Below are 8,835 nucleotides of genomic sequence, written 5' to 3' on the forward strand. Positions count from 1 at the left end.
CACCATAAACACTCATAAGGGGCTTTATCACTATAATAGGCATGTTTTTGGAGTAGCATCAGCACCTGCACTCTGGCAGGAAGCTATGGAGCAGGTGCTGCAAGCCTGCCCAGGCCCTCAGTGTTACCTGGACGACATCACTGTTATGAGTGAGGATGACAAGGATCATTTCCAAAATCTCAAGACCGTGTTTAAAAAAAAAAAAAAAAAAAAATAGAAGATTATGGGCTCAGAGCACAATGCAACAAGTGTGAATTCTTTGAACCAAGCATCACTTACTGTGATCACACCACTGATGCACAAATATTACAGAAATGTGCTGAGAAAATTCAAGCAGTGGTGGATGCCCTGAGGCCAAAGGACACGTCCCAGTTGCAGTCCTTTTTAGGATTTGTCAATTACTAGAGCAGGTTCCTGTCAAACCTGGCTACTGTGCTCCACTTCTTGAACTCATTACTACAGATTGGGACGACATGGCAAAGGACAAAGCAGTGTGAGGTGGCTTCCAAAAGGCAAAAGAAATGGTGGTGGCAGACACTGTACTCATACGTTATGATCCACATTGTCCAGTGAAGCTGTCCTGTGATGCCTCGCCTTATGGTACAGGTGCAGTCATGTCACATATTATGAGTGATGGAAGTGAATGCCTTTGCATCACGCTCCCTTACCGCTGCTGAGAGAAATCTCACACAGACTGACAGAGGCCTTGAGTCTAGTTTGGGGTGTGAAGCATTTCAACCGGTACTTATGTGGGAGAGAGTTTACAGAATTTACATAGAACATAGAATAGTACAGCACAGTATGGGCCCTTTGGCCCACAATGTTGTGCTGACCCTCTCCCATATAAGCCCCCACCTTAAATTCCTCCATATACCTGTCTAGTAGTCTCTTAAACTTCACTAGTGTATCTGCCTCCACCACTGACTCAGGCAGTGCATTCCACACACCAACCACTCTCTGAGTAAAAAACCTTCCTCTAATATCCCCCTTGAACTTCCCACCCCTTACCTTTGCCCAACTACTGATCATCAACCACTTCCTGCAGTCCCAGAGTCAACTCTACAACCACCCTGGAGGGGGCCCTAGAACCCGCGATTGTTTCATAGCCACAAGTCTCACATGCCAAGCAAAGTGAACCCCCTTGTCAAGAAAGGCATACTCTACAAGAGTAAGAAATCCTCCCCAGTATACATATATACTGCATATAAGTTGCAATGCATTCTATATTGGGTTGGAGTTTATAGCTAAGCAGGGAAGAGTGTTGTGTAATACTTGAGTAATATTGTAAATGTATTTGAGTAAACATTCTTTGTTATTTATATAATTCATTGTGGATTATATGTAAAAGTATGTGAATGGCATATGCATTATGCCATCATGTCATATGTGCGTCCCTCACTAAAAGTAAAACAAAGCAGAGGTTTATCTGCAGGCTCCCCATGTTCTTTCATTAGTGTTAATTTTTGGAGTTAAACAACATACCAAAACTATTCAGGACTTGCAAGTTAGACTGTCTTTCATGTAACAACATGAACTAGGGACCAGCAAACCAAACATCACTTTCAAAAAGTAAGCACATGCTTGTAGGAACAATCGTCAAGTTGAAGAAACATTTTGAAATGGTGGTCTAACTGGTAGAGTTGTTGTCTAAGTGGTTCAGTGACCTGAATCTTGACCTTTTTTTTCATATGGATATTGCATGCTGTTGTGATCTTGTCGGTTTCCAGGGGCACACTGGTTTCTGCTCCCAGGCCGTTAGGCTGGTTTTCTTTATCTTTATTGGAAGAGGTGGGCGATAGGAAAATCAGAGGAATGTGTGAAAGCACAGGTGGAGAGAAATAAGTGGGGAGTGGGATAGATGAGATTGCTCTGAGACCTAGTGGACAGAAGGGCTTTCTCTTCTGCCAGAAGGAACTATGGAAAAATGAACAAGAAAGCAAACAGCAGCTAGATAAGAGATCTATTATGTTCACACAAGTACATTTATGGATGTAACAAAGGCCCCTAATTTCCCTGTTTCATAAAATGAAGTCAGTGCCTCAGATGGGCTTTGAGCTTGAGAGCAGATGAATACATTGTTTCCAGAACAGGGAAATATCATGGAAACACAGATGCTCTTAGCTATCTTCTAGTATCAGAGATGACTACAGATGAAGGAAACGGAGCCATGTGCTGATGAATCATCTGGACTTTCTGTGAGCATTGTGCAAATGAATCAGTGAGCAGCAAGAGATTCTGTGCTACCTTTGCAGGTCAGACAGTCTGGCAGAGAGAGAAAGTCTTCACGCACAATATTGGAGGAACTCAGCAGGCCAGGCAGCATCTATAGAAAAGAGTAAACAGTCGATGTTTCAGGCTGAGAACTTGAAGTCCTGATGAAGGTCTCAGCCCGAAATATCGACTGTTTACTCTTTTCTGTAGATGCTGCCTGACCTATTGAGTTCATCCAGCATTTTGTGTGTTGCTTGGATTTGGAGCATCTGCAGATTTTCTTGTGCTTATAGAGGAATTCTTCTGTGGGTTTGAATGATTGTGTTGGATAGTGCAGAATCTTTGTACAAGAATCTGTATTGCAGGAAGGTTGACGATGAATCAGTTTGAGGGTAAGAGAAGGGTATGGAATACAGTCAGGTTGTAATTGTTTACAACAGGGAATTGTCTCTAGTTGCTGACTGGTTTTTGGCAGGCTCGTGTTTCTTATGTAATTATTTACCAAATAAAAGCTACAGATGCTTGAAGTCTGAAATAAAAACTAAAGCTACTATAAAAACTCAGGCAGCATCTGTGGATTGAGAAACAGAGCTGAAGTCAACCAAAGTCCAAATGAAAGTAAAATTTATTATCAAAGTACGGACACAGTGGCCACTTTGTTAGTACCTCCTGTACCTAATAAAGCAGTCACTGACTGTATGTTCATGGTCTTTTGCCGCTGTGGCCTATTCACTTCAAGATTTGATGTGCTGTACATTAAGAGATGAACTTCTGCATACCACTGCTGTAACAGGTGATTATTTGAGTTACTGTTGCCTTCCCGTCAGCTTGAACTAGTTCGGCCATTCCCCTCTGTTGTTATTATTAACAAGTCGCTTTTGCGCACAGAACTGCCTTTAAAAAGGATGTTTTTTTTTGTTTTTCATACCATTCTCCATAAACTCTAAAGACTGTTGTCTGTCAAAATCCCAGGAGATCAGCAGTTTGAGATACTCAAACCACGACTAGCACCAACAATCATTCCAAGGTCAAAGTCATTTCTTCCCATTCTGATTTTGGTCTGAACAACAACTGAACCTCTTTGACTATTTCAGCATGCTTTTATGCATTGAGTTGCTGCCACATGATTGGCTGATTAGATAATTGCATTTGCACTGTCAAGTGTACCTACTAAAGTGACCAGTGAGTGTATGTTACCATATATGACCTTGAGATTCATGTTACTGAAAAATTAAGAAATACAATAGCACTTATGAAAAACTATACATAAACTAGAAAGTTCAGTTTCTTGTGTTTGAGTATTAGTTGGTGGGTATATGCTGGTTCAGCAGGCCTGCAAGCAACAGATAATGTAACACACCAAATACTGGAGGAATTCAGCAGGTCAAGAAAATATACATTTGATGTTTCAGGCTGAGACCCTTCATCAGACAGAGAAATGCTTATTTTCTTCTATAGGTGCAGCCTGACCTGTTGAGTTCCTTCAGAATTTTGTGTGTGTTGCTCTGGATTTCCAGCATCTGCAGAATCTCTTGTGTCAACAATATATAATGTTGTTGAAATAATAAAACCTGCCTATTTTCTCAATATAACATTTAGTATGCTTAATTTGATCTACTTCATATGGGAAGCCTTTTTGCCCCCGAAATTGAAATGGTGAAACTTTGTTGCACTCTCTCAAGCATATCCCTCCTTAGATTGGGAGACCAGAACCTATACTGTACCAGCATTGTTCCCCACAGCAGATATGCAGAGACCTCTGTATTGCAACTGTGACTGCACTTCAAAGTACTTCATCACCTGGAATATTATGAGGCCATCAAAGGTGCTACATAAATGTCAATCCAGATGAAGGGTATCAACCTGAAACATGGACTATCATTTACCTTCATTGAGACTACCTAGCCTGCTGAGTTCCTCTAGCAGTTTGTCTTGTATATTCTTTTCAAATGAAAATTACATTAGAAAAATGTCAAATGTTACAAAAGAAATAAATAGCATAGGTTTAAAGAATTTATATGTATAGGGTACCCTGGAATTTTATGGAAATCTTCAATAGTAGCAGACCAAATAGAAGTTTTTTTAAAAAAAGGAAACTTTTACTTTTATTAAATGGAATCATACATAAAAGCAAATTAGCTATGCTACACTGGTTATAGGCCTCAAATCTGAAAATATCTCTTCTCCCCCCCCCCCCCCCCACTGTGGATCCCTATGTGCTTGAACCTTCAAGACCAAACACCATCTAGAAGTAGATGACACACACAAAATTCTGGAGGAATCTCCTGACGAAGGGTCTCAGTCCAAAAACATCGACTGTTAATTCCCCTCCATAGATGCTGCCTGACTTGCAGAGTTTCTCCCCCATTTTGTACATGTTGCTCAAGATCTTAATTAATTAGTAACAACAGAAGGATTAGTAACCAGAGTACACAATAAAAATGATTGTTGTGTTGCCACACAAAAAAGCATTTTTGTACATTTTGGGTGCTCTTTGACAGCACATTGGAAGAAATTCAAATGAGATTTAGTTAAAGACAGGAAGATCACAAAAAAAAACAGGATTCTAAGAAAAGAGTAAAGGCTTGAGACTTTAGATTTGTCTACCAGAGATATGCTTGTATATCACAAGCATAATGGACCAAATGGCCACATTTCAGTTCTCTACTATTCTTTGATTTACTCTGCAGCTGCAATTGTTTGGATGCTGGAAGCCTTCTCTTGCCGCTGGCAGGCTACTCTCTCTGAGTTTGCCAACTGTTGCTGTCTGCCTGACATATGAAAACACTGAACAATTTCTTTCAAAGGATTTAAATTTTTTGGTTGAGAATGCTGGCTACTCCCACTGACTTCTCCAGGGAGGGAGGGAGAATCAGCCATTTACAGTCCATTTCCAATTTACACATGTTTAATTTCATAGTTTGTAAAAATGGGAAATAGGCTCTTGGTTTTAGATACTTATCCAGTTATAAATCATAATGCCTTCAAAATCACAATGAGGACAGTTTCATTTAAGTATAAACTCAGGACAAATTTTGAAATAATGCAGTTTGACAAGTGACAGCTTCAGTTCACCTTTAAACCAATCATAGAAGTCAGCAGATAAGATGGATTTTTTTGTTCATTTATAGATGCAGGATGGGAACAGGCCCTTCAAGCCCAATGGTTCCACTCACCCAATTACACCCATGTGAACAATCAATCTACCAACCCATATATCCTTAGAAAGTGGGAGGGAACTGGAGCACCCAGTCATGGGGGGGGGTGGAGGGGGGGGATGTAGAAACTTCCTACAGCCAGCAGCAGAACTGCACCCGGAAGATGCTGGAGACTGAACCAGAGACCTCATATGTGCAAAGCATATGCTCTTTCACATTGTTGTAAAGATTTCCCAACCTCCTGCCATAGCTTTGGAGTCCAATTGACAGAAACTCCAGAGAAGATGTAAGTGCTACTTCATTCATTTCAATGGTTCCATTTAATATCAGAGAATGTATAAAATATACAACCTGAAATTCTTATCCTTCACAGACATTCGCGAAAACAGAAGAGAACCCCAAAGAATGAATAACAGAAAAATGTTAGAACCCCAAAAGCCGCCTCTTCCCCCTCCCATGCACAAGCAGCAGCAAGCATCAACCCTCCCTGTCCCCCTCCCCCACTTACTTCAGCAGGAAGCATCAGCTCCTACCACTCACCAGGTAGGCAATAGCAAAGCCCCCACGGTCTGCACTCCAACAAAAACTACTGTCCACCTCACAACTTGATGCGCCAGAGGCTCGCTCGCTCGCTCACTCACTCATCAGCAATCTATTCAAATAACAGTGGGAGATCAGGGCATCTCTGGGGATATTAATAGTAACGAAATAAAGTTCAACTCATTGCAGTAAGTAGTTTTTTTAAGGTTCAGTTGTAAATGAAGCCAAAGTACAATTAGACATTCTAGGCACACGTCTGAATGTCTGATACTTGGAACACTTAAGGGAGTAGTAGCAAATACTGCTGCACCTGAGACAACATTCAGGATGGATCCAAAAATGTGTAATATATTCCTTTACACGAAAGAGACTTCTGCCACAGGCAAAGGTATTCTGTCACTCCAAATTATCAAGAAACAGGTACAATTATTCAACAAGACATGTATCTCTTTACATGCAGGAAGATGTTACTTGTTTATGGCCAGAGGATTTGGGTGTAGGTTGCTAAGAGCCCAGGTTTCCAAAGATGAGGATATTCTGTTGGTTTTTGACAGACAGAGTTGTGTAGTTTATCAGCTGCTCTTTCAGCTGCCCCAAAAAGTTATTGGGTTTTGGTCTCTATATTCATATATTGGAGACAATGCAAAGAAGGTTCATGGGGTTGGTCTTAGAACAAAGGAATTGGTGTATGAAGAGGAATTAGGCTGGCCTGTACTCCTAGGATATCAGTGAATAAAAGATTCTGAGGGGGATTAATAGGACAAATGTTGAGGGGAGTGGTACTTGTAAGCGGTAATTGCCTAAGTGCCAATAAATTCTCCTCAAAGTGATTATGTATGGGTGAAACAGCTTACCATACAATATTCAATGTTCAAAGTACACATTATCAAAGTATGTACGGGACTTACAAACCTGATTCATCTTCTGACACGTAGCCACAAAAGACAGAAGACCCCATACAACCAAGCCACCAAGCACGCGAAAGAACAAATCGTGCAAACGACAAAAAAGTGAACAAATAACTCACAGAACTTTAAACATCAAACTGCAGGGTCCCCAGAGGTGAGTCCACAGCTACGAGACGCCGAGCTGCGTGAAGCCGGTCCCGGGGCCGATGCCATGACCACAGCCACCGAGTCAGACAGTTCAGCGTTGGGAGAAAGGCTGTAGCCGCAAATGCAGTCTTAATCAAATTGTGCAAATAGTGAAGCGCATTTAGCCTGAGGATAATAATATTAGACCACAGCATAAAGTGAGTACACAACCACAAGCTGCCAAGACGATCAAACCTTGCGGCGTGGGACACAAGACTGCAGCGAAAGGGAGACCAATCAAACGCAGGGAGACGGCACTGAACACCCATTCATTTTCTGCTGTCGTCTTGTCGATTTTAATCTTGATCGACACTTTAATTGGTGAGTAATGGAGCCGACCAGGGGTTTCGGACCATTTGGAATTGACGCAGCTTCCACCCCTGCGACAGTCCTAGCTGAACTCCATGTCAAATCCCCCCAGGAGATCAGAGAAACGCCAGATCGGCCATTTACTTCTGTCTTGATCACAGGCCGTAGTTTGTTGAATCACTTAAAGAGCTTCCTGAAATAGTATTTCAGGAATAACTGATTGCCCCCTTAGTAATCCAGTCAATTTGAGCAACAATGCACTGGATATATGCATTCATCTTCATATACACACTAAATACAGATGCCACACCAAGCAGATGTTATCTCAGGTCTCAGAATTTCCCTATGTAGAACCTGTTGGATATTTACCTACATATTCAACCTTGTTTGTTAAGAAAACCGTGAATCTACATATGAACCAAAGAATCCCTAAATGCTATATATCTCAAAGCATCAACATAATAAAATAATAGAATATGTCTTATATTCATTAACTTCATGTGTTTTGGGAGAATTTATTTAAGAGTATTGTGGCCTCAAAGAGGATGCAGATCAGCTGGATTAAATTCTTGGAACATCTTTTTTCAGATGCAAAACATATTATAATAACAGATTACAATGTTTCAACCACATATTGTAACAAAATCATCAAGCTATGACAGCAAGTGGTGTATCATCTACAAGTGATGAGGGCAAATCACCTCTCTCATTCTTTTGATACAGTGGAAAATCAATTTAAATAAATAATTAATTCTGTTTTTGCCATTATACTGACATGATACTTGACCAGCACTTGTGATAGTTGTTCAAAAACTGAAATATTGTGCTGTGCTAATTTACACTACTTAATAGCACACGGTTTTGTAACACAAGCAGGCTTCAGTGTAATGGTTGGTTTGCAGTTGTGTTTCAACTCAAAAGTACAGCGAACAAGTGGAATTTCTGGAGAGGCTGGATAATTTTTAAAGACCTTTTTGAAGCTATAGGCTTTAGAAATTTTGTAGAAAAAAAACTTACCTCAGAAATCTTCCTAATTTCAACTGCAAAAGTTTGAACGTTGAGTGAATATATTTCTTTAAGGAGTCCAGCAGACTCAAATTGAAACAATGAGCAGCTTTCAGACGTGGCTATGCTGGCTCATGAGTCAGGGAAGTTGGGGGGCGGACATTAAGTCTGAAAGGTTTTCAATTACTGAATGAGAGGAAAACACTGCAAAACATTGTTTTAGTGTTTGGGAGAGGCGCAACACATACTGAGATGGGAAAACTTATTGATATTTTGTAACTTACAAGTTTAATATTTTAAAAAAAAGCTTCTCTCTCCTGCATAAATTATCTCTGTAGCTGTATCCTTCAAAATCTGTAAGTAATACTAGATATGTGTGGGAGCTCCATATAATTTTGTATTAGTCATGAAAAGCATGTCAGTGCTTGTAAAAGGAGAAGGCTTTTGCTTACACTTTTGAAACCTAATGCCAGCAATTATGCACCATAATTTTTTTCGTAAACTAGTTCCGTGTAACG

At 40.4% G+C, this 8,835-nt stretch overlaps 1 protein-coding gene across 2 annotated transcripts in view; it reads right to left on the reverse strand.

The window, feature by feature from the left end:
- The window catches only part of chst6 (carbohydrate sulfotransferase 6), a 54,192-nt gene extending 45,779 nt beyond the window's left edge, over nt 1-8,413 (reverse strand). The window contains exon 1 of one of the 2 annotated variants that reach the window (XM_072279798.1): nt 8,330-8,413. The gene's annotated coding sequence lies outside the window, so the exon portion shown is untranslated. Of the gene's footprint in view, nt 1-6,936; nt 6,971-8,329 lie in introns of those variants that run through there. The other variant, XM_072279800.1, reaches the window with a different exon arrangement.
- Nucleotides 8,414-8,835: the final 422 nt, after the last annotated feature.

Source organism: Mobula birostris, chromosome 15 (assembly GCF_030028105.1).
Source record: "Mobula birostris isolate sMobBir1 chromosome 15, sMobBir1.hap1, whole genome shotgun sequence".
NCBI classification, from domain to species: domain Eukaryota; kingdom Metazoa; phylum Chordata; class Chondrichthyes; order Myliobatiformes; family Myliobatidae; genus Mobula; species Mobula birostris.